Source organism: Schistocerca piceifrons, chromosome 10 (genome assembly GCF_021461385.2).
Source record: "Schistocerca piceifrons isolate TAMUIC-IGC-003096 chromosome 10, iqSchPice1.1, whole genome shotgun sequence".
Lineage (NCBI taxonomy): Eukaryota > Metazoa > Arthropoda > Insecta > Orthoptera > Acrididae > Schistocerca > Schistocerca piceifrons.
This window is the reverse complement of record NC_060147.1, coordinates 27,066,519-27,094,413: the sequence shown is the minus strand read 5'-3', so window position 1 is coordinate 27,094,413 and position 27,895 is coordinate 27,066,519.

Here is a 27,895-nt window from a genome sequence, read left to right as displayed (position 1 = left end):
TCGCTTGCGAATCATGAAAATACGACAGGACAGATTGAGATACCTACAGACAGATGTAGGCAGTCAGTTTTCCTTCGCTCATACACTAATGAAATATTGCCACCGAACACCCCACGTCGTGCACTGTTCTGAGGCTTGCGAAGCGTATATGTACAGGTATTGTTTCTATAATTATTATTATTATTATTATTATTCCCAGTTTTACAATGTAACATTTATATTTTCCGATAGCCCATTGAAACTTAATTAACATTCTCCATATATGTATATCTGTCCATAAATTTTCTTCAATACTACTACTTCCGATTGACGTCGGGACTCTCTGCGTCCATGTAACCGGTGGTCTCCCTCTTTTCTTCCTTCCTGGAGGTTCGCATTCTATAGGCCGTTGTGGGAATTACCACAGACACCCTTTGTGCACGTACATACAATATGAGTCGTTTCACTCTCACAAAATCAGTAATCGAACTCGTGACAGCCATTTTCATCCTGGCGACTTCCGGCAATAGATCCCCGTAGATCCATTCAAAGTCCATTTCAGTTGTCATCAGTCTTCTCATTATTTTGGGTTTAGTTATCGGCTCAAACACTACAAAACAAGAAACTAAAAATACTTGAAATCAGCCCCTTAACTTAGTATTTGTAGCAATAGCAAAAGCTTACGATAACAAATTTTTGCAATTTTTACGATTTTTCTAAAATCACCTAATATTACGCCTATCATAATTAAAGCAATTCGGAACCTATATGATAACTCTACAGCAAGAATAAAACTTCAGAACTGATGGTGTTTTAAAATTTCGTCATTGCAACTACAAGACAATGCGTGTTTCTGTCACCAACCGTTTCGTTTTATTGATGCAAAACATGAACAGTGGTGATATTTCAATCCTGGTACTTCGCTCATCTCAGAGAAAGACAAAAACCAGACACGAAATACTACCAGCGATGATGTTTTCTTTCAGTAAAACTTAACACATTTTGTGACAAAAACACACATTTCCTTGGAATTCCAAGGAGGAACTAGAGTACTCTCCATAGCAACTGAGAAGCAGAAGCTACGGACAATATGGTCACACAAATGAAGAATTTAAAAATACAAAACTGTTTCCCACATGGGTTTCAAGTTACAAAGGGATAACGTTATGGATGCAACCTATCGCCGACACTTTATACAGTATAAGCGGAAGAAACGTTGGAAAGCTAGAACAACATACGAATTCCTAATATACAGGGTGTCCTAGGAGGGATGTTCAGTGTTCAGAGATATAAAAGAAACCACCAATCGAAGCACGAAAGTCTAGTAAACATAGGTTCTAAAACGCATACTGTAAGAGTTATGAGTACATCTTCAACTGTAATGTGAATCAAATCTCTTCTACTGCAATCTCTCTGCTTCCTGTGTTTTGAGAGGTGGTGGTACGGACGAAACCAAGAATAAGCGTCTAGTAGTAAACATGAGCTCTGAAATGCATACGTGTAGACCTACATCTAGACCTTTGAGTACTTGCTCAGTAGAAGAGACGTGTTTCACACCAGCGAAGATAAACAAGTGCACTTAAGAGCCCATCCTTATTGGATATTTTATTCTTGTTTTGGTCCATACTACCACCATTCAAAATAATGGAGAGCAAAGACTGAAGGAGATTCGCTTCGCAGTATGGAAGATGATCAAATGCTCAAAGTTGTGAAGGTATGTATTTTCGAGCCTATTTCTGCTAGACCTTTAGGATTTGAATATTCGTTCCTTACATTTTTCCTGAATACCCTGTATATTCACCATAATTTGCTGATGTCCAGCAAATTTTGACAAAAGATGGTGAAGATACTGAATGTATCGCTAGCAAATTAACAGAGCAGGACAAAAATGTGGCTTTCAGGTCAACATGAATAAAACACAACAGTGGTAATGGGAAGAAATATCAACAGCAGATACTGCAAGAACGGATGGGAATACATACTGAAGTAAAAACCACAAAATATGGTAAAGGAGACAAGGAAATCAATTCAAGAATAAATGCTGTAATGTTCACTATTGGAACACTAAGTGGTATTTTATGTGATCAACAGATTACAAGGGAAAAAATTAAAATCTTTATAGTAATTACACACATCAAAAAAAGTTATGCATCACCCCGGTTCATAGAACTCCTAACGATAGATGTTGACTGTGGATATTGGATCACAGACACAGTCCCTTTGACTGTTCAGAGATGTCACTAAATCCACCCAAAGATGGAAACCACCATGTATCAGCAGCGCCTATTAAACGGAGAGGGTTAGACAGCCGATCATTCCACCAGGAAAGAAGTACACGGCGCGTGTTGTATGTAGTTCAATCATGCCTGGACGGTCAATACTGCGGTTCGATCGCGTCCGCGTTTTTACTTTGAGCCAGGAAGGGCTCTCAATAAGGGAAGTGTCCAGGCGTCTCGGAGTGAACCAAAGCGATGTTGTTCGGACATGGAGGAGATACAGAGAGACAGGAACTGTCGATGACATGCCTCGCTCAGGTCACCCAAGGGCTGCTACTGCAGCGGATGACCGCTGCCTACGGATTATGGCTCGGAGAAACCCTGACACCGACGCCACCATGCTGAATAATGCTTTCATGCAGGGACAGGACGTCGTGTTACGACTCAAACTGTGTACAATAGGCTGCACGATGCGCAACTTCAGTCCCGACGTCCATGGCGAGGTCCATCTTTGCAACCACGCGGAACAGGTGGTCCCAATAACATGCCGAATGGACCCCTCTGGATTGGCATCACGTTCTCTTCACCGATGAGTATAGCAAATGCCTTGAACCAGACAATCGTCGGAGACGTGTTTGGAGGAACCCGGTTAGGCTGAACGCCTTAGAAACACTGTCCAGCGAGTGTAGCAAGGTGGAGATTCCCTGCTGTTTCGGGGTGCGATTATGTGGGGCCAACGTACGTCGCTGGTGGTCATGAAAGGCGCCGTAACGGCTGTACGATATGTGAATGCCATCCACCGACCGATAGCGCAACCATATCGGCAGCATACTGGCGAGGCATTCGTCTTCATGGACCACAATTCGTGTGCACATCGTGCACATCTTGTGAATGGGTTCCTTCAGGACAACGACATCGCTCGACTAGAGTGGCCAGCATGTTCTCCAGACATGAACCTATGTAACATGCCTAGGATATATTGAAAAGGGCTGTTTATGGACGACGTGACCCACCAACCACTCTGAGGGATTACGCTGAATCGCCGTTTAAGTGTGCGACAATCTGGAGCCACAGTGACTTGATGGACTTGTGGATAATAGGCCGTAACGAATACAGGCATGCATCAATGCAAGAGGACGTGCTACTGGGTATTAGAGGTACCGGTGTGTACAGCAATCTGGACCACCACCTTTGAAGGTCTCGCTGTATTGTGGTACAACGTACAATGTGTGGTTTTCATGAGCAATAAATAGGGCGGGAATGATGTTTATGTTCGTATCTATTCCAATTTTCTGTACACGTTCCGGAACTCTCGGAACCGAGGTGATACTAAACTTTTTTGATATGTTTATTAAAAGCAGTTTGACATGTGGATGTGAAGTATGGAGAGGATAGTACTTCAGTGTGTACCTCTTCATTTACGAACAAGATAAGCTACAAAAATATTTATTTGTGCTTCTCATTCTATCATTTATAACTTTATAACAGGGGCAACAAATTATTAACCTTCAAAGTACTGCACAGAAAAAATTACCAGTTTGAGTAAAAGCGGGAACGTAGTAGTTACAGCTTGTAAAGTTCTTAAGTAAATAATCTGCTATGCGTTAATTTGCAAGCATTACTTTCTGGCACTAAAATTCTCTGTTTAGTGTTACGAGTAACCTCCTTTTTCCATCCAACAAATGCATACGGAACAAACATGTAATTGCAAATCACCTAAAAGTGTAAAGATAAAATGATAATGGAATAAATATCTTGTTTTATCCACAATATACCTACGGTGTACATTGTAATTGATTCATCCAGGCCGGCCGCTGTGGTCGAGCGGTTCTGGGCGCTTCAGTCCGGAACCACGCGGCTGCTACGGTCGCAGGTTCGAATCCTGCCTCAGGCATGGATGTGTGTGATGTCCTTAGGTTAGTTAGGTTTAAGTAGTTCTACGTTCTAGGGGACTGATGACCTCAGATGTTAAGTGCCATAGTTCTTAGAGTCATTTGAACCATTTGAATTCATCAGGGTACAATTTAGATGTATGCAAAGTTGATATTTCAGATTATTATTATTGTTTTTGAAATTAACATGCAGATTTCTTAATTTCCTATTTATTCAGTGAATGAATCATAGATATTCTTGCTTTCCATGAAGTTCATAATTATTTAGCGTGATTCTCCACTATGAATTCTGCAATAAATAATTCCATCATGAGCTCTTCTTAATAATGCTCCTTAAGTAGCTCCAGGTAACCACTTTTAGAGCCGTTTTCGACAAACACAGATCTAAACTTTAGCAACGAAACCACAAAACGAGCGTTATACAGTTTGACATATCGTTGATATATAAAATTCTAGTAAGTTTCTGTCATTAGTATATAACGAAATATATTACTCTTCATCATTTTTCTTTCTTTTAGCTTTAATTTTGTAAACTTGGATTTTACAAGTTTATTTTGATTAGCTACAACATGGTTCACTTCACCTTGTTTCATGTGAGTTTTAGTATAATAATTACAAAATTGCTAATTAATTAATTTTATGTTACAAAATAGATTATATTATTCCTCTCTGTTGGCAAACGGCTAAATTTGTCGTTTCTGGGTATCTTTACATTATAGAATTGTGATTATTTACGAGAGAATTGTTACTTTACATTTGCACAAATAATGGATCAAGCGCAATTGAAAAAGTTTGAATCACACTACACGTCTCAAATCTTGCACACGGGTCACATTTTTTTCTCTTCATAAGTCTCCCCCATTTGTCGTCAGTAGATGAGTGCGTTCACCCACTGTGTCACGTCGTTCTTTGTTTTCCTACTTCAGCCGCTGTGCCATGTCGTAGCGTCCTTGCCATCTGCATAATTTTTACCCTAAAGAGTGACCCCGTATAGCCAGTGTTCAGCGGAACGAAGGGACAAAAACGCCTTATATTGGTCCTGACTATTGCAAATACCTTCTCGCGCCACATAAGCGAACTCGGCGCAGAAGTAATTTCCTCCGGCTCGCTTTTTATGGAGTCTGGGTCGGAACACTTTATTATGGCTGAAATTCATTACACTCCACAGCGGGAGGAGCATCTCAATGCGTTCGCCCCGGCAGCTCTGTTTTGTCTCACAGCTGAAGTGCGCCTGAGAAGCAGTGTTACGTGCAACGCACAGTGCCGGCTTAAGCCAGCGCGGAGCCTGTAGAGAATGTTAAGGAGAGGCCCATGGTCCGCTGTAGGCCTCATAGTTTAAGATGTAAAATAAAAATAACACTTTACTTTGGTCCCAAAACGAAATATGTATGTCGTTGGATGGTTATCATCGTACTCATATATAAAACATAAATTCGTTTCGCACCATGAGAAGATATAAACGTTACCATAACTGCAATCACATTTTTATACAAATTCACGTCGTTAAGTTTGTGGAAAATAATAAAGCTAATATAGTAAAAGATTTTAAATCATATTAAACTACTAAAAATGAAGTGAACAATCATTTTAATAAGGATTTTTTTGAAAAATTGATTTCTGTAAGTACTGAAATCGCTACATTTAACTTAAGAGCCTAAAGTCTTAGACACTGTGATAAGGAGCTACTGGGTAAACTCCAGCTATTTTTAATAGTTTAGTGTCTCACGAAAAATCATTTTTCTCACATTTTCACAAACAAGCGTTCAATAGGGTGGATAGCTGTACGGTGTGAAAGCTGGCAGCCAACCCTACACCACTGTACGGGTGCTTTCAAAAACTGAACCCCTTACCTGGCAAATAAATGTTTACTGTATTCCGAAGTATATGAATTTTAACGATAACATTTTATTATCAGGTAAAACACAATGTGTACCTCAATTGTTATATACGTTGCTCATAGAACCTTTCTTTTTTTTAATACCTTGGCGGCTTATAGAAACAAATCCAATAAACTCACATTATTCTTCAGTGCTCTTCGTTTTCCTGTCACCAAATTGTGCAGACACTAGATAAAATTATATTTCACTCTCTTGATATCCACCATCGGTTCAGGCTAGCCCCAGGTGCTCCTTGTACGAGCGGGTTGTGTGATCAAACAGTGTACCGCCTATTAGGGGTGGGTCGCGAACTCAATACACGGAGACATGTCCTAAGGAAGACTATTACAGAAAATGGAGGCAGCTGACCGTCGGTAAATCAGTTTTAGTAAAGCCAAACATGAATGAATATCACAAATTGTTTCCATTTCATAACAAATGGTTCAAATGGCTCTGAGCACTATGGGACTCAACTGCTGTGGTCATAAGTCCCCTAGAACTTAGAACTACTTAAGCCTAACTAACCTAAGGACATCACACACATCCATGCCCGAGGCAGGATTCGAACCTGCGACCGTAGCGGTCGTGCGGTTCCAGACTGTAGCGCCTTTAACCGCTCGGCCAATCCGGCCGGCATTTCATAACATTTCCCACCATATGGATAGTTACATTATTAAAAGTTTAAAAAAAGTTCTACCTGGAAACGTTATGATACCTGTTAAGAAGAAGTTTCCTATTGTGATCAGTTTTCATCGATGCTAAAAAAAAAAAATTAAAAATGGTTCAAATGGCTGTGAGCACTATGGGACTTAACATCTGAGGTCCTCAGTCCCCTAGAACTTAAAACTACTTAAGCCTAACTAATCTAAGGACGTCACACACATCCGTGCCCGAGGCAGGATTCGAACCTGCGACCGTAGCGGTCGCGCGGTTCCAGACTGAAGCGCCTAGAACCGCTCGGCCACACGGCCGGCCATCCGTGCTAATGTAAGTTGTAATAAGTAAACTTTTTCTTTATGTACCTTAGTATCCAAACAGAAATATTACATATATTGTAATGAGCATGTTGCAAATAAATGAAACGAAATCTTCTGCTGTTATTACCCAGTAGTACTGTATGCTATTAGTCCGCAGCGACTAGCACAGAAACAATGCCACGAATGAATTGCAGAAATCGCGGAACTGCAACTCGTTATACAATAATAATTAACGAACACGGCCGCGCGGGATTAGCCGAGCGGTCTGAGGCGCTGCAGTCATGGACTGCGCGGCTGGTCCCGGCGGAGGTTCGAGTCCTCCCTCGGGCATGGGTGTGTGTGTTTGGCCTTAGGATAATTTAGGGTAAGTAGTGTGTAAGCACCGTCTTTGCATTGGACAGTAGGTAGAATACCCTTCACATCTAGCTTGTTTTGTTTTGGTTTTTTACACCCTTATGCGGAACCTCCTAATGTGCGCAGCCCGTAGCATTTGCTAAGACTTGCGCCGTGGCTGACCCGACACCGGCAACGGATAATATCCTGCGACAGCGACTCTGTTCAAAGTTCTTTCTGCAGATAGACGGCAGCCCTAAAGCATTTCCAACGTTAGCAATATAAGGCACGAAGTCCATTTTCATCACCTGCTTTCAGACCAAAAATAGGAACTACATAAACTACAGTAGCATTGAAAGAGAGGGAAGGTTTGGCATTGAATAGCTATACTTACATAAACTACATGGATATGAAAAGAAAAAGCATTTGTCAGAACTGGCTGGGAGCAAGTTTTAACGAATTGAAAAATACAGACTTAGACTAGAAGGAGAGCAGAATAACTTATAAAAGAACCAGAGTATGTAGACGGAAGCTGTGAGAGATGAAATAGCGAAGGCAGCAGAGGATCAAATAGGTAAAAAGACAAGATCTAGCAGAAATTCTTGGATAGTACAGAAGGTACGGAATTCCATTAATGAAAGGAGAACATGCAGCAAATGAAGCAGGTGAAAGTTAATACAAACGTATAAAACGTGAGATCGAAAGGAAATGAAAAAATGACTAAGCATGAATGGTCAGAGGACAACTGTAAGGATTTATAGGCATATTTCACTAAAGAAAAGATAGATACCGCGTACAGGAAAATTAAAGAGGCCTTTGGAGAAAAGAGAACCACTTGTATGAGTATCAAGAGATCAAATGCCATACCAGTCCTCAGCAAAGAAGGGAAAGCTGAACGGTTTTAGCCTACCGCCGACTTTCAACATATGCTTTTCGTCAGCATATTAAGTCACCACCAATAATAATTGCATGAGTGCGATACCTATTTGAAAAAATGAGACTCAACTTTTCTTTGAATCTTGTCGCAACTCAATCAGCTGAGTAAGGGGGGGGGGGGGGGTCCGTAAGAGGAATCGATTATTAATTTATTCCGGTAGCCAACTGTAGCCTTTACCAATAATAACCCACAGAAACTACGTTTAACCGCAACAAACTCTCCGTCACCAACTGTACTTAACCTACCCTTTCTCAATATCTTTAGGTCCTTTGTAAATGTTTCGGTTGAACTTATGTCTGGCTTGAGCCACCTTTAGGAATCTATTACGATTTGAGCTTCAGCGGTCTGTTTTAGAGCTTGAAGCTCTGGTTCTTTCACAACGCAGCTACGACAGCTTACAACTACGATACCGATTGTTGCTATGTCTAGCCCGCTTCCCGAGTTCGTCCTGCACTGTCTGAGATGAACGCCCTTTCTGTACTTCTCCGATACCCTCTGGACTAAAACACCGCCCAGTCCACTCCATACAGCCGGCGCCACCCATGTAGTCGCTTCCTGCGTGCAGTGGACCTCTGACCTATTACGTGGAACCCGAAACTTCACCATCCAATGGAGGAAGTTGAGGTGTCTGCAGCCTACGCCGCCACATGACCGTCTGAACATTTGATTCAGACCGTCTACTCGGCTCTGTACCAGAGGACCGCGATCTCTTCCGTCAACGATTCTACAGACGGTGCGATCCGCCTTTAACTCACAAGGAAGGCCGGCTATCTTTACCAGTACAAACAGCCGCCGGAAACCAGAAAAAACCTCTTCGGATCCAAAGCGGCATTTGTGATTACGATATGAGCCACTACCTGCAGTTAGCTGCGCGCTGCGCTCTTCGTGGCATCCAGAAGCATCCGTTCCGCTTCTGGGTTATTTGCCCCGTCATTCACACAAAGTGCACACTGGTCTTCTTCGCCTCCTTGGTAGCCATAATTCTAAGGGACCCCGTTAGGTTCAAATCAAATGGCTCTGAGCGCTATGGGACTTAACATCTGAGGTCATCAGTCCCCTTAGAACTACTTAAACCTAACTAACCTAAGTACATCACACACATCCATGCCCAAGGCACGATTCGAACCTGCGACCGTAGCAGTTTCGCGGTTCCAGACTGTAGCGCCTAGAACCGCTCAGCCACCCCGGCCGGCAATTGATAGCAACCACAGACTTCTAGCAGAGTTTGGAGTTGTTAGTAATGAAGTACTGTGCGAAAGAGGCTGCATGAATATTTTCAGATCTCGATAAAAATATTTTTTTTTTTTTTTTGCTATCAATTTTGTCTGCAAATTCATTAATATACCGCATAAACAGCAGGGGTCCCAACACACTTCCGTGGAGGACACCCGAAGCTACTTCCGCATCAGTCAAATGGTTCAAATGGCTCTGAGCACTATGGCACTTAACTTCTGAGGTCATCAGTCCCCTAGAACTTAGAGCTACTTAAACCGCACTAACCTAAGGACATCGCACACATCCATGCCCGAGGCAGGATTCGAACCTGAAACATAGCGGTCGCGCGGTTCCAGACTGTAGCGCCTAGAACCGCTCGGCCACTCCGGCCGCCCGGCATCATTCGATGATTCTCCATCTACGATGACTTTCTGCGTCCTTATCATCTAAAAATCCTCAGTCCAGTGACAAACATCGCTTGACGCCCCATGGAGTCGTACTTTTGATGATAAACGGCTGGTCCCGGCGGAGGTTCGAGTCTTCCCTCGGGCATGTGTGTGTGTGTGTGTGTGTGTGTGTGTGTGTGTGTGTGTGTGTGTGTTGTCCTTAGGATAATTTAGGTTAAGTAGTGTGTAAGCTTAGGGACTGATGACCATAGCAGTTAAGTCCCATAAGATTTCACACACATTTGAATATTTTTGAGTAAACGTAGATATAGTATTGGGTCAAATGCTTTTCGGCGTACCCTCTGTGGTGGCCGAAACCGTTAAGCAATAAATATCTTTGGGTTATTAGTGCGGACTGTTTTTTGCAATAATTTGCTAATCTTTCTGTGTCGCTACTTGTCGTTCTCGCAGGGCTGCCAACACATCCCTTGAGGCTAACCAGGCACTTGCCCCCGCCTCGCCTGTTTCTCGGTGGCGTAGCCCAGGTCGCAGAGATGCCTCGCCGTGGGCTGCGAGCGAGCAGCGGGCTGAGCGCAACAGGTGTCTGGCCCTGCTCCGTGTGTGTGTGTGTGTGTGTGTGTGTGTGTGTGTGTGTGTGTTTGTGTGTGTCGGCCTCTCGTTCAGCCGGCGGGCCGACGCCGACGCTTCGCAGGGCTGCGGCGCATGCGCAGTGTCAGGCGACGCTCGGCGCCGATAGAGCCGCCGCTGCCAAAACAAATGCCTGTCTGAGTGGGCGATGACGGGGGCTCTGCCGCCTGCGATGTTCTCCAGAGCACGCAGTGGGGGTACCAAGCACACTGTACTTGCCATCGAGAAGATTTTAAACAAGGATGCTTCCGCGAAAAACTTTGGTGTCGCTACATTTTTTTTGTCGCAGTTCTTCTGAATGGCTTGAGATGTCCCGTCACGAATTCCTCTCCTGTAACAAACCTCGTCACCTCATAGTTGCAGTTACACCCAAAGTCCTCAGATATTAGTTGTACACAGGGTGTCCCAGGAAGAATACTCAATAAACAGGGATATGACAGTGGGCCGTGTCACGGCTCAGCATTTTGGATTTACCCGCGAGATTATTTCACTTGTTTTCGCCGCAGCGATAAGGGGCGTGGTCGAAACAGTTTTGGGAGGACGGCTCGGTCGGTAGATGGCGACAGGAAGCGGCGGCGAGTCAACTGGTGCCTGCCGATTAAGGACTCCCATGAGTATGGCTGTTTGCGAACACGTGGGGAGGACGGAATGCTCGCTTGCTCGGCGTGGTTCTCCATGCCCAGCTGTTGTTTGTTGGGCCTAGCAGTCGAGTGTAACAGGAAACTGCATTGGTATGGTTCTCGTCACCTGGCTAAGGCCGAAGTTTTCATACACTTTTATAACATTTCATGATCATTATTTCATTATGGGGTTGGTACTTGAAGCCAACGTTTTGTGACTTGAAATACTTCAGAGAATATCATCATGTGCCAGGTGTCTACTGTGAATAATTCTTAATTTGTTTCATAGTGTATGGCACGGTATCGACTATCATAGATCATTTTATGAAAGTTCTGTCCAAATTATTATTACGTTACACTTTGTTAAAATTGGTGCGTATAAATTGCAAATTTCCTAATTCTACTAATGTTGCTTGGGATAAACCCACCTATTTCTTGATATTGCCATATTTGTGTATTAACTTGTGTTTCTACTCGAGACTGGCTGAACTGATTTTGGAACACGTGGGAATGCAAATTTGCCAGATAACACTACCGTCGTGAAATTGAAAACTTGACAGTGTTAACTCAGGTCACCAGTCGTTAATGTTATTTCTGTCTTCTAGCTTACTTACATTCGTCTAGCGTTTACGGAAGCTTAAGTGAAATCAGGAGGTAAAAAAAAAAAAAGAACGATTATCATTGCTACATATTTTTTAGCAGGCAATAGGGAATTTGTTGCACTCTTGCCAAATTGGATTTTTTAAGGTTTGATTTACATGTAGTACAAATCAGAAGTTCAATATTTTTCTGGTATAATCGTTAATATTTGTACATGTTGCACTATTGTACGATATAATATACCTTTTACTAACAGTACCTTAATGTGATATTTCAGAGTGGGGCTGCATGTTCTTCTAGAGAATGTTTTAAAAAAAAAATTATTGCTAAAATTTCCTTTTAAACTGTTAATTGTATTAACTTGGATGTACAACCAATTATTGTTAAATAATAAATTTGTGTCAACAACGCTTGGACCAAATAAATGTGCCTACACCTTCCCGATCCTGGCTCTGCTACCGTCTGAACACCACAGACAGGAAGCAAAAAAACTCCAATAAACATGGGCTCTAAAATGCATACCTTAAGGGCTATGTGCGCATCTTCACCTTCGTTACTGTAAAACACATCTCTTCTACTGATAAAGTGCTCATAGCTCTTAAAGTATGAATTGCAGAGTCCATGTTTACTGGACATTCTGTCTTGTTTCGATCCATAGTACCACCTCTGAAAGTACGGAAAGCAGAGGACAGTACAGAAGATGAAGACGTGCTCGTATCTCTTGAAGTATGCGTTTTAGAGCTCATGCTTACTAGAAAGCTCCAGAAAATGAAATGAACTAAAGTGTTTTAGGATACTCAGTCGTTTGGAACATTAACTCTATGTTGTGACTTCTGTTTCTGTTTCTGTAGGCAAAATATCAGCAAATCTTCCATTTGTTTCTCTTAAATATATTTCCGAGTACAGATTTCAACGCCTATTTCCACTGATAAGGGGACCACATGACAACTGTACTTCTCTATGTCTTTGTATTTATAAAACGTGAAGATCAGAACTGAAATGTCTGTCAACATAAGGAGTTTGCTGCAGCTATCAAAAATTCTTGACAAAATCGACTTTCAAGCCTTCACCGTCATTAAAATACGATTTTTTGAGCTGTTTGTCTAGCGAACCGAGTACGTAAGATTCCTAGACTCCTTATATACGACGACGAGCATAGACACATAAAAGAAACTATTATATATGGAGTAGACAACCTAGGTTGCAGTCAAATATGCCCATTTCACCATACATCAACCACTTTCCACAGATGCTCAAAACAGTAGCACGCTATCATCCGACCAGCTCCCCCGTTTCCGAAACGCTCGTTGCCAGGCGTCGGGACATCACAATCCGTCTTTTGTCTCAGTCGCTTACGTCAGTGTATTTCACCATTTGTGGCCCGTATCTCGTTAGAATGATTCCCCATGCACCCCTGCTCTGCTCATCACCTTCCTTACCACGTCAAGAGCAGAGAATGCCGCCTGGCTGCATTCACCGCCATGGTGGGCACTGGTAATACTGTTTTGAGACGTAATGCATTTGAAATTGATTCTGCTAACAACATACAATAGCGCCCAAGAGGGGCTGGCTCAAAATACAATGATTACTTTAATATCCATACTAATTACAAACGGATCTCCAGGAGTGTGAACATACAGGAAAGGAGTACTAAATTTACTCATCTGCTGACCACCTTCATAAGGACATTGTATATGTCTTGGTATTACAGTGTAAAAGCAACATACACTGCTGGCCATTAGAATTGCTACACCACGAAGATGGCGTGCTATAGACGCGAAATTTAACCGACAGGAAGAGGATGCTGTGATATGCAAACGATTAGCTTTTCAGACCATTCACACAAGGTGCTGACATGAGTAAACTTTCCAAACGATTTCTCATACACAAACCGCAGTTGACCGGCGTTGCCTGGTGAAACGTTGTTGCGATGCCTAGTGTAAGGAGGAGAAATGCGTACCATCACGTTTCCGACTTTGATAAACGTCGGATTGTAGCCTATAGCGATTGCGGTTTATCGTATCGCGACATTGCTGCTCGCGTTGGTCGAGATCCAATGACTGTTAGCAGAATATGGAATCGGTGGGTTCAGGAGGGTAATACGGAACGGCGTGCTGGATCCCAACGGCCTCGCATCACTAGCAGTCGAGATGACAGGCATTTTATCCTCATGGCTATAACGGATCGTGCAGCCACCTCTCGATCCCTCAGTCAACAGATGGGGACGTTTGCAAGACAACAACCATCTGCTCGAACAGTTCGACGACGTTTGCAGCAGCACGGACTATCAGCTCGGAGACCGTGGCTGCGGTTACCCTTGACGCTGCATCACAGACAGAACCGCCTGCAATGGTGTACTCGACGACGAACCTGGGTGCACGAATGGCAAAACGTAATTTTTTTCGGATGAAACCAGGTTCTGTTTACAGCATCATGATGGTCGCATCCGTGTTTGGCGACATCGCGGTGAACGCACATTGGAAGCGTGTATTCGTCATCGCCATACTGGCGTATTACCCGGCGTGATGGTATGGGGTGCCATTGGTTACACGTCTCGGTCACCTCTTGTTCGCATTGACGGCACTTTGATCAGTGGACGTCACATTTCAGATGTGTGACTCTACCCTTCATTCGATCCCTGCGAAACCCTACATTTCAGTAGGATAATGCACGACCGCATGTTGCAAGTCCTGTGCGGGCCTCTCTAGGTACAGAAAATGTTCCACTGCTGCCCTGGTCAGCGCATTCTCCAGATCTCTCATCAACTGAAAACGTCTGGTCAATGGTGGCCGAGCAACTGGCTCGTCACAATACGCCAGTCACTACTCTTGATGAACTGTGTATCGTATAGAAGCTGCATGGGCAGCTGTATAGGTACACGCCATCCAAGCTCTGTTTAACTCAATGCCCAGGCGTATCAAGGCAGTTATTATGGCCTGAGGTGGTTGTTCTGGGTACTGATTTCTCAGGATCTATGCACCCAAATTGCGTGAAAATGTAATCACATGTCAGTTCTAGTGTAATATATTTGTCCAATGAATATTCCTTTATCATCTGCATTTCTTCTTGGTGTAACAATTTTAATAGCCAGTAGTGTAAAAGATACCAGACATTGCATACTGGTGACAGGTACCTTGGAGCGTATCATGCTGACAACATTGTGCCTGCAAGCATAATTGTGTGCTCACACGATTTCGGCAGATTCGTTAACTACAAATTTTGTGTTGGTTATGCAGTCTACGGAAACAACATTTGTATTCCATGTAACAGTACTATTTGCCCTTTTCAAATTGAATTACATGACATGATTTCTTTACATACTATGTAACTTTCTTGCATACTGACTAACTGCAATCCCTTGAGGATTTCATTTGCTTTGTCTACGAGGAGTCCTCTCGTGTTCTTTGTACGTATAATATTGCTGTCTTTATTAAAGAGACTTTCTTCTCCGTGACTAACACTCTTGGTCCCAATATGTTTCCCTGACGTTGTTTCTGCCTTAATTTATTTCTAATATATATTAAACCAAAATTGTTGCCCTTTTTGAAATCTCTCTCATCTTCACTCTTTGTACCTTACCTGTTTGGTATGATACAAACGACATTATATCTATTCTTATGTTTAATGATGTTAGCTTATTCAGTAGATTAACAAAACATAATTACTTATTACTCGTTGTGCTTCTTGTATCAGCTCATATTAACCTTGTGTAAAATCAGAGTAGTACTAATAATTTCAGTTTGTTTTATAGGTTTCTGGTAGCTGATGTTGTGGTCTTCAAAGACTGATTTGAGGAAGGTCTCTACGCTGATATATAATATGCAAGCCTTCTCATGGTTGCATACCTGCTGCAAACTACATCCATTTGTACCTGCTCTCTATATTCGAGCCTTGGGTTCCCTCTACAATTTTTGCACTCTACACTGCCCTCCATTACAAAATTTGGTATTTCTTGATCTCAGCATGCGTCCTATCAACTGAACCCTTCTTTTAGTCAAGATGTACCATAAATTTCACATCTCTCCAATTCTACTCAGCATTTTCTCATTAGTTTTCCGATCTACCCATACAACCTTCATCATTCTTCTGTAGTATCACATTTCTTCAATTCTCTTATCTGTACTGTTTATCGGCAGTATTTCTCTTCCATATTAGGATACACACGCCAGACAAATTCTTTCAGTGAAGACTTCCTAACTCCTAAATTTACATTAGACATTAAATAATTTCCCTTTTTCTGTAGAAGCTAACGAGTACACAAACGAAATTGCGTCAACTCTGCCATTCGTGACAGCAGCTGTTAATACGCTAATGTTTCTTTCGATGCAACGCTAAAAAGTTGACAAAGGAAGGCAGCACCAATCAAGGGTCAGATAGCGAGGCGTCCGTACATTATTCTTGCACGAAATGAGTTCAGTTCTAGAGCGACAGATAGATATCATGTCGAGAAAATAACGGTCCGACCTATACTCGGGCGCAGCCTTTTTAACACGAAGTAGGCCGAGGCATCGTCGGGTTTGATCTCCAAAGTGTTTAGAGAAGATGAAACGAGGTCAACGGCAAAAAATAATTATGATCTCGATACTCGTCTGTAGTGTTTAGTCGCGAGCATAAGAACGAGCTCTGTGGCATAACGCTTAGTATGCGGAACGTGCAGTTCGAAACCGCGCCTGAGCAGCGAGATGTAAGTTTTCCGAGTTTTTCCTTTATCGATCAACGCCAGTGGCAGGTGGTTCTTTTCGAAAAGGTCACAGCCTACTTGCTTCCGCATCCTTGTCACATACAAGCTTGTATTCGGCTATAATGACGCCGTCGTCGTCGGGACGTTAAACTTCCTTCTTTGATCACTGTGACGGATAAATTTTCTTTGACTCTCATATTAAATAATATATATTATATATTATATATAAATTATATATTATATATTGAGCAAGCAGTAAAGGAAACAAAAGAAAAATTCGGAGTAGGTATTAAAATCCATGGAGAAGAAATAAAAACTTTCAGATTCGCCGATGACATTGTAATTCTGTCAGAGACAGCAAAGGACTTGGAAGAGCAGTTGAACGGAATGGACAGTGTCTTGAAAGGAGGATATAAGATGAACATCAACAAAAGCAAAACGAGGATAATGGAACGTAGTCAGATTAAATCGGGTGATGCTGAGGGGATTAGATTAGGAAATGAGACACTTAAAGTAGTAAAGGAGTTTTGCTATTTAGGGAGTAAAATAACTGATGATGGTCGAAAGAGAGAGCATATAAAATGTAGAATGGCAATGGCAAGGAAAGCGTTTCTGAAGAAGAGAAATTTTTTAACATCGAGTATAGATTTAAGTGTCAGGAAGTCGTTTTTGAAAGTATTTGTATGGAGTGTAGCCATGTATGGAAGTGTAACATGGCCGATAACTAGTATGGACAAGAAGAGAATAGAAGCTTTCGAAATGTGGTGCTACAGAACAATGCTGAAGATTAGATGGGTAGATCACATAACTAATGAGGACGTATTGAATAGAATTGGGGAGAAGAGGAGTTTGTGGCACAACTTGACAAGAAGAAGGGATCGGTTGGTAGGACATGTTCTGAGGCATCAAGGGATCATCAATTTAGTATTGGAGGGCAGCGTGGAGGGTACAAATCGTAGGGGGAGACCAAGAGATGAATACACTAAGCAGATTCAGAAGGATGTAGGTTGCAGTAGGTACTGAGAGATGAAGAAGCTTACACAGGATAGAGTAGCATGGAGAGCTGCATCAAACCAGTCTCGGGACTGAAGACCACAACAACAACAACATATTAGATTGTACGTAAGATCTAAATTCAGACTTTAATAGATCTGCCCCTGAATCTTTCATTTGATAATTAATTAGAGAACAGTGTAACACGAGCAACAAAAATGGAATACGGGGAAGAGTGAGAGAATGAGTGGGGGTGGGGGAGGGAGGCAGCGCGAAGTGTGAGAGAGATTTAGGAGCCGCCATTTGTTTGGTGGGGGGACTGTGGTGTGGGATGAGAAAATAAATACCAGTGGGTAGGTCAGGGGCGTGAAGCAGAAGACGGAGCAAGAGAGAGGAAAAACTGTGGGAGGAAAACAGATTGGGTCGCGACCTACCACAAGGCTGCACGTGTTCGCCGGGCTCGTTTTTAACCCCTGTCTGCACAAACACTGGAGCAGTGGACTCGGCTGGTTCAGGAAAAAGTGGTACACACCTCGCCGGCTACAAACTGAAAATGATATATTACGGAAATTGCCAGTAGCGTGTGACTGCCCTAACGCCAATTATGGCAGTGGGCAGTTAATGTCAATTGACTTTTAATCCTGTTGCAGTCGCCATATGTAATGTTTGGACGAACGCTCGGCTGATATACGAATAGACGCCCTCTCTCGCATTTACTTTGTAATTTTGTGTTTGGATGGAACTTTGCATTGGTAACAGCGGATTCATGACAGGGTCACCAAAAAATAAGTTTCTTTTAAAGGATTCGCAACAACAGTGGTATAAAGCAGTTCTGTAACCTTTGCCACTGTCTTAGATTTTTTGAGAAACAGAGACTTTCTAGTTGGCTTGATGAATGGCGGGTTGCTCTAAAAGTAGAAAAATGTAAGTTAATGTAGATGAATAGCAAAAACAATCCTGGAACGCTTGGATACAGCATAACTGGTACGCTCCTTCACAAAGTTACGTCGATTAAATGTATAGCTAGGCATTGTAACCTCCGTGACACGGCACTCGTTAAAGCCTGTGCTATAGTAAGTGAGCGGTATTCACCTTATGAGAAAGGATTTTCGCATAGATATCGACCGCGTGTACCTGAATGGTGGCAAATCAGACTTACATCCACTCTGTAATAACAGTGATCCGTCAAGTAAGTTCGGAATGTAATTACACGTCAGGATGGATCAAAACCAATCCAGAAGATGCTATCGATGTGACAATAATACGGTCGGCAGCCTAATTAGGCATTAACTGAGTTTCTTCCCTGTACAAGTTGGTATATATTCATGCAAAACAACAAGTTGTAACACTGCATAATATAGAATTTTAGACCCAGAAAATCTACTGAACTGATAGTTTCAAGTTCGGTACTGATATGGAAAATCATGAATACATAACACTACACTACAATGTTTACTACAAAACTTTATACTGTTTATTAATCTGATTAAAATCGGGCATATGTTACCCTAGGAATTGTACTGTCGTGCCACACACAAAATGTCAATTTTGATAAATATAAAACACTGATAAATTTTGACTTTTATATTGACTTTAACTTTTGCTGGTCAAACCAATTTAGAACACTTCAGAATTCAAATGATTAGGGGGGGGGGGGGGATGGGGGACCATGATGCTGTTATGATCGCTGTATTTAAAAAAATGATTACTGAATTTATTATTCGTTCAAGATTTCCAGTATACAAATTACTACTCTTTTCATCTTATTTACTGCTCATTTAAATGCCTTTAAATCTGTCTCGAAATAATAAACTTCATTACTATATCAATACTGAGGTTATCTTTCGACTTCGTTAGACCTTCGCTATTCATTTACTGGTTCATTAACAAAACATTTCTTTAAACACCCTTCTAATATAGCTAGTTCTGCAAATAATTATTATTAACACAATTGTTAATTTTCATTTTGGGACACTCGGATTGCACAACGTTTGGAAAGGACACTGTCTAGTTTGGTTGTGAGGATAATTGAATGATGGAAAAGTTCTGGCAAAATTTAGGTTATTATTGCACCAAACAAACACAGTTCACTCTCTGATCCACACGAATACAGTACTAAAAGTTTCAGCCTGCTAGTATCGATGCGGCGGTTGGCGGGAGGCGAGATGGCGAGGCACAGAGCACACATACAACCACAGCTATGGCTCTTGACGTATCGGCACTTTAATTCTTCTTAGCGTCGCAATACTTTTCCATATAGTGCCTATAGAATTTTGCCATGCTGTGTGGGCATGGAACAGCATACCCGAGGTTCAGACATGCTATGTCTTCCAGGAGAGCCTCCTCGCTCCAGAAGGTGTTGCTCAAACCAGTGCCAAACTCCAACTACTACTGCTGAGCCCGTTGTGCCGTGCAGTGTCCGTGTGCATTTTCCCGCGCTCGCCTGCCATCCACCTTTTACCGCTCCCTTACAGACCGGGTATTCACCCGAGGTTTTGCATTCTACATATCCGAACACATTGCCTACGTATGGACCAGATGCACAGTTACAATTTTAAACATCTTACAACAGTTACAACATTTATTACATTTCAATTCCATTAGAATATTACTTGACATTTGACATAAACATTAATATTCACATTGAAACTTATTTACAGTTTCCTTAAACCAATGGCATGAAACAAAAAGAAATGGAATCATAACATCAATTACACAAGTTTATCCTAAAATCAGGTGAAAAGAATTACTTATATGTAAAATAGTACAGAGTCGTTGTTGTTACAGCATGACTTCGCAAATCGATATGAAATGACATGAGAACATAATGGAGGTAATACTGAAGACAAATGATCGACTTCAGTTTATTGGGAAAATATTAGGAAAGTGTAGTAGGTACATAAAGGGACCGCATATAGAACACGAGTGTAAACCAGTGATTTTCTAAACCTGTAGGTGCCAGAACGCCTGTGTTCAACTGTATAACACCCCTTTCCCCCCGTGCTGCAGCCATAAAAGCTTTACACACCTGCTTGGGAACCATACGTGACGACTGCGTGCCAGGGGTTGGCCTGAGGATGGTACTGTGTACCGAAACTGGTAACCAGGAGGCACAATAAAGAAACTGTCACTGTAGACATAAATTATACTTTTTCACTACTGTACTTGTCGGCCGACAATATATAATATATAATATACAATAAAAGTCACAAATCTCGATTTTTGTAAACTTGTGATTAAACTTACAATGAGCTATCATTCTTTTTCAAAATATTATTCCGAAATTTCGTACCAATAAAAATAGAAGATTAAAGGTAAACAATAGGTGGTACACTCTGTCCCCGTATCAGTGTCACTCTGCACCCTAGTCATCCTCGATTCAAATAGTCTCAAGTCTGTGGACTTCATGAATATGACGCCATCTTACCAACTGCCGCCAGCCGCACATTCAAACAGTCGCACTTTAGCTGCTCTGCGAACTGATCTCGGAACTTCACCGCGTGCCCCTGGCCATCACATCACGTTGATCACCCACTGTCACATTCGCAGGTGCCGAAGTAGCGGCAAATTACAGATACGTTGCGATTTAATACACGTGTACTATTTCAAACCTCTGGTGCCTCTTGGTTCTACTGAGTTCAAACATGGTTCAAATGGCTCTGAGCACTATGGGACTTCTGAGGTCATCAGTCTCCTAGAACTTAGAACTACTTAAACCTAACTAATCTAAGGACATCACACACATCTATGCCTGAGGCAAGATTCGAACCAGCGACCGTAGCAGTCGCGTGGTTCCAGACTGAAGCGCCTAGAACCGCTCGGCCACAACAGCCGACCATCACTGAGTTCAAAAACTAATTACTGGGAGGTACCATTCCAGCCGAAATTAAGCCCTGGTGCAACCAATGTCTGAGTACTGCTCTGGTGTTTGGGATTGCCACAGTAATGGATTAAAGGAAGACATCGAGGCAATTCAAAGGCGAGCCTCTACATTTGCTATAGGTAGGTTCAACAGGCGAGTATTACGGATATGTTTCGTGAGCTCGAACGGGAATCTCTGGAAAGACGACGACACTGTTTTCGCAAAACATTATTGAGAAAATCTAGAGAACCGGCATTTGGGGCTGACTGAAGAACGATTTTACAGCTACCAACATACATGTCGAGTAAGGACAGTAGTGGAACAAAGTATGCTGTGGTGCATTTTGTTAGTGCAGGTTGCCTACATCAGGGGCAGGTATGCACTCAGGGGCAAACTTATAGTCTGTTAAGTGCTTTTCATGATTGATCACCGGTTTAGTGTTTGTGATACCCACTACGTCGAAGCACTTCAGAGGCAACGCGCTAGATTTGCTATCGCTAGTTTTGGTGAACAAGCGAGTATTATGGAGATGCTTCATAAACTTGAGCGTGAATCTGTGGAAAGACGACGACGTTTTTTTCGCAAAACATTTGTGAGAAAATTTAGAGAACCGGCATTTGGGACTGACTCAAGAACGATTCTACTGCTACCAACATACATTTCGAGTAAGGACCACAAAGAGAGATTAGGGCTCGTATGGAGTGGTTTTTCTCTTTGCGAGTGGAACACGATACTTTGACTTGACAGCTAATGGATGAGAACCCATGTCACACATGTACCACTGTGCCTCCAGAGTTCTCTTAATTACTATCAGCCGTGACCTCGTCATATCCGATGGCTCCCCTTACTATGACGCCAGGAATCACACCGCTCTACCTCTACAAAATATTGGTACAACGTACCCTCCACCATGCACCATGCGGTTCTCGCGGAATGTGTATGTAGATGTAGCTGTTCATATACATTCCACTTTTCAAACACAGAAGGCTTTCTACACTGTTCCTCACAAGCGTCTTGTAATCAAACTGTGTGCCTACGGAGTAGATAGTGTCGGAAGTTCCATGCGGCTTTTTGCGGGTGGTGCTGCAGTATACAGAGAAGTTGCAGCGTTAGAAAATTGTAGCGAAATGCAAGAAGATCTGCAGCGGATAGGCACTTGGTGCAAGGAGTGGCAACTGTCCCTTAACATAGACAAATGTAATGTATTGCGAATACATAGAAAGAAGGAACCTTTATTGTATGATTATATGATAGCGGAACAAACACTGGTAGCAGTTACTTCTGTAAAATATCTGGGAGTATGCGTGCGGAACGATTTGAAGTGGAATGATCATATAAAATTAATTGTTGGTAAGGCGGGTACCAGGTTAAGATTCATTGGGAGAGTCCTTACAAAAAATAGTCCATCAACAAAGGAGGTGGCTTACAAAACACTCGTTCGACCTATACTTGGGTATTGCTCATCAGTGTGGGATCCGTAACAGGTCGGGTTGACGGGGGAGATAGAGAAGATCCAAAGAAGAGCGGCACGTTTCGTCACAGGGTTGTTTGGTAACCGTGATAGCGTTACGGATATGTTTAGCAAACTCAAGTGGCAGACTCTGCAAGAGAGGCGCTCTGCATTGCGGTGTGGCTTGCTCGCCAGGTTTCGAGAGGGTGCGTTTCTGGATGAGGTATCGAATATATTGCTTCTCCCTAGTTATACCTCCCGAGGAGATCACGAATGTAAAATTAGAGAGACTCGAGCGCGCACGGAGGCTTTCCGGCAGTCGTTCTTCCCGCGTACCATACGCGACTGGAACAGAAAAGGTAGGTAATAACGGTGGCACGTAAAGTGCCCACCGCCACACACCGTTGGGTGGCTTGCGAAGTATAAATTTAGATGTAGATGTAGTATCGCCTCAGTTGTGCGACTAGATTCGTGATTTCCTGTCAGGAAGGTCACAGTTCGTAGTAATAGACGGAAAGTCATCGAGTAAAACAGAAGTAATATCCGGCGTTCCCCAATGAAGTGTTATAGGCCCTCTATTGTTCCTGATCTATATTAACGACATAGGAGACGATCTGAGTAGCCGTCTTAGATTGTTTGCAGATGATGTTGTCATTTACCGTCTTGTAAAGTCATCAGATGAATTGCAAAATGGTTCACTTAAGATATCGGTGTGGTGTGAAAAGTGGCAATTGACCCTGAATAAGGAAAAGTGTGTAGTTACTCACGTGAGTACTAAAAGAAATCAGCTAAATTTTGATTGCACGGTAAGTCACACAAATCTGAAGGCTGTAAATTCAACTAAATACTTAGGGATTACAATTACAAATAACCTAAATAGCAACGATCACATAGATAATATTGTGGGTAGAGCAAACCAATGACTGCGATTCATTGGCAGAACACTTTGAAGGTGTAACAGGCGTACCAAAGAGACTGCTTACACTACGCTTGTCCGCCCCATTCTGGAGTACTGCTGTGCGGTGTGGGATCCGCATCAGGTGGGACTGACGGATGACATGGATAAAGTACAAAGAAGGGCAGCTCGTTTTGTATTATCACGAAATAGGGGAGATAGTGTCACAGACATGGTACGTGAATTGGAGCGGCAATCATTAAAACAAAGGCGTTTTTCGTTGCGACGAGATCTTCTCACAAAATTTAAATCACCAGTTTTCTCCACCGATTGCGAAAACATTCTCTTGGCACCCACCTACATAGGGTGAAATGATCATCACCATAAAATAAGAGAAATCAGGGCTCGCACGGAAAATTTAAGTGCTCGTTTTTCCCGCGTGGTCGTTCGAGAGTGGAACGGTAGACAGCATGAAGGTGGTTCACTGAACCCTCTACCAGGCACTTTATTGTGAATAGCAGAGTAATAACGTTGATGTAGATGTAGAATGCAAGCTTCATATTAACCAGTCGGAACTCATCAAGACTCGCCCTGCCATCAGGCCCTTGGTCTCTGTTCAGCTTCTAATGACCTCGTCGTCCACTGGTGAAGAAACATCGTCGCTCCTTTCGCAATTAAGGAAACTAAGCTTCCTGGAGAGAAAAAAAAACTGAAGGGCCCAGAAGACAGGATTGGATATCAACGTAACTTCGTACTAGTACACACCACCATCATCATGGTGATGGTGGTTGTGATGATGAGTATGGTGTTGACAGGCCTTCCCTGTCAGCGACGAAACCAACCAGTCTTCGGCACATAATGGTCTGGCAAGTTGACTAATCTATTTTCACCAGAGGATAAATGGCGGTGTGAAGAGAGCTGGACAATGTTGTCTCACGCATGCAGTGCCGTTACGAGCCGGGGAATGAGAACCTCGGGCAGAAGGGAAGGCAGCGCCGAGCGAGCCGCCCTGACAGATGGGTTCGTGTGCCCCGTCTACTGCCTGGTCGTCGTCGCCGGCGCGGCCGTCGTCACGGGCACTTAAGCCGGGCCTCCCTAGGCGTCGCCCAAGGATTTACTCGCGAGGCACGGCGAAACGCCGCATCCCGCTGTCGCGACAGCTCAGAAGAGGACGCGACAGGCCGGGCCTCCTTAATTACTGGCGCCAGAGTTAGTGGCGCGCCAAGAAATTAGGCCCCACCCTGAGGCTATTATTACTACCGATTGCGCCCGCGTCCGTCGCCGTTGGCGGAAAATTACTGCCAGCGAACTCTGTGTGTGAGACCACCGCAGACGGCGACTCTGTGTGTGTGTGTGTGTGTGTGTGTGTGTGTGTGTGTGTGTGTGTGTGTGTGTGTGCGTGTGCGACAGGCTGTTGCGCAAACACAGGCCTGCACATTTGCTAGAACCTAGTGCTCGCCAAGCCAGCGTATATTACCGGGCATTAAATCTGCAGTACAACGAACCTGCCAAGTTTCCTATCCTTTACTTCAAATGTGGTCGCTTGTTGTATTAAAAGATGAACCTCACACTGCAGTGCAACACACTTAATTAAGTGCATAAATTGACAGTGACATGTCTCGAAAACAACAACTGAAAATATTGCTCACGATCCCATTATTTAACCAACATAAAGTTTACCCAAGTCAGAAAGGAATTAAAGATATTATGCGCCAGTGGGCACTGATTTATACCAATGGGGCATGATAAAAATTTGTGCAGGACTGAGACTCGAATCTGGTTCTCCCACTCACGAGGCAGATGCGTTGATCACTACGCCATCTGGGCTCTACATCCACACGGACTAACCTAGCACGCTTCCCGTCCGACCCAAATTCTCAACTTCTACCACACCTAGCAAGGTTGCGCAGTGGTTAGCAGACTGGACTCGCACTCGGTAGGACGACGGTTCAAACCGCGTCCGTCCATCCTAAATCCCTCCATTCCCTAAATCGCTTTAAGTAAACATCGGAACGGTTCCTTTGAAAGCGCACCGGCGACTTTCTTCCCCATCCTTCCCTAACCCGATGGGACCGATGACCTCGTTATTTAGTCCCCTCACCCAATCAACCAACCAACACCACAAGCTACTGATGTAATGCCGCTGCTCATTAGACTCATTACTCGCGACATCGCGTCGATTCCAATAAGACTTCGTGCTCGGTGTGCAAAAAAATGGTTCAAATGGCTCTGAGCACTATAGGACTTAACTTCTGAGGCCATCAGTCGCCTAGAACTTAGAACTACTTAAACCTAACTAACCTAAGGACATCACACACATCCATGCCCGAAGCGGGATTCGAACCTGCGACCGTAGCGGTCGCTCGATTCCAGAATGTAGCGCCTAGAACCGCACGGCCACTCCGGCCGGCCTCGGTGTGCATCTGCATTTGAAGGGATCATCGGCTGTCATCGTCTGTCTTATATATGTGGTGTCAGTTCATCTACATCTACATCTAAATTTATACTTCGCAAGCCACCCAACGGTGTGTGGTGGAGGGCACTTTACGTGCCACTGTCATTACCTCCCTTTCCTGTTCCAGTCGCGTATAGTTCGCGGGAAGAACAACTGCCGGAAAGCCTCCGTGCGCGCTCGAATCTCTCTAATTTTACATTCGTGATCTCCTCGGCAGGTATAAGGAGGGGAAGCAATATATTCGATACCTCATGCAGAAACGCACCCTCTCGAAACCTGTACAGCAAGCTACACCACGATGCAGGGCGCCTCTCTTGCAGAGTCTGCCACTTGAGTTTGCTAAACATCTCCGTAACGCTATCACGCTTACAAAATAACCCTGTGATGAAAAGCGCCGCTCTTCTTTGGATCTTCTCTATCTCCTCCGTCAACCTGACCTGGTACGGATCCCACGCTGATGAGCAATACTCAAGTAGAAGAAAGAAAATGTTCCTAGTTGCTATTTACTGTTTGCTGTTCTTCCGCACATGACAGTAACGTCGGGCTGGGAGCGGGCATATGTGCCCTACTGTGGATATACAGCACCAAGCAACAAAGGTGAATGTGAGGCACTCTGATGGGGAGGAGAAAACGAAATGAAACCCCACAGGTTGCGAGCATATCTAACTACAAAATCGAGTTAAATTTAGGAAGAATCTGGCATTATGAGCTTAATCATCAGTATAATGCTGCATCGTTTCTGGCCTGAATGAAACCACTGATACGGTTCGGAAGCGTGTCATGAAGTCGTTGTTTCCATCCTGAGGTGAGCTGGCATGCAGCTGTTGTGTCCGGACACTCCTTGATGGGGCGGCGGGAAGATCTGTCACATTCGTCGTCATTTACAAGGGCCTAAAAACTATTTTTACGTTCAGCATAAAGTGATGGAGAACATACCGAACGCAATTTACAGACTGCAAGTCCGCATTATTCTTGTGCTCGCTGAAAGAAAATGTTCCTAGTTGCTATTTACTGTAACTATAAATAAAAGTTGTGAGTCCCATATGATAGCATATCCAGTAAAAGTTCTCAAGCACAAACATAATAATCTTCCTAATAACAATAACAATTTCACTATCACAAACAGCTCTATTAGCAATTCATAGGCGACCTCTTCAGTTACTTCCAAGTAAAATGGTCTATCGCCTTGACTTACGACCATCAAAGTTAATTTCTCGCCACAAAAGTGGAAAATAATCTCACCACTTGCCATGCGCTTTCGACAACGTATCGGACGACACACGAACAGTTACTTCCGTGAAATCTAAGCCATCCAGAACGGTGTACAGTCGTCGCGAGCTCACTTTCTACTTTTACCGAAAACATGCGTCTGGTAGGTGGCTAGCTCTGACGTCATTCGACGCAGAGCGTATGCCGGGATTTGGATGATGTGAACAGACTGATACCTCTTTCCGAAGCGTCTTTCCTTACTGCCCTCTCTGGTGGTATTTATATATGAACGCGCGACTGCCGAACGGAACATCTGCTATCAACCGCTGTAGGCTCAGGAGCACCACCTAAATGGCTCCTATCTAGAACACGTATTAATTAATCTCTTTGTCCTTTAGCAACTTACAATCTTCAGAATTTTTACATAATTAAAGTTTAGTTTGCTTTAATTACTGAAAAAATGTAGCTCGACAGCATTCAAACTTTACCGGCTAGAATTTTTAAAAAGTCCTTAAACTTGGTAGAGCTCTATTATTTAATGAATGTAATCAAGTGTTATAATTAGGACTTCCTATCATAAATGCAAATGATACTTAATCTTTTATTAATAAGCACATTTCTGTCCGAAATTTGGTTTTTAGTAAATAATTTGATAACTATTAGAGGTAGC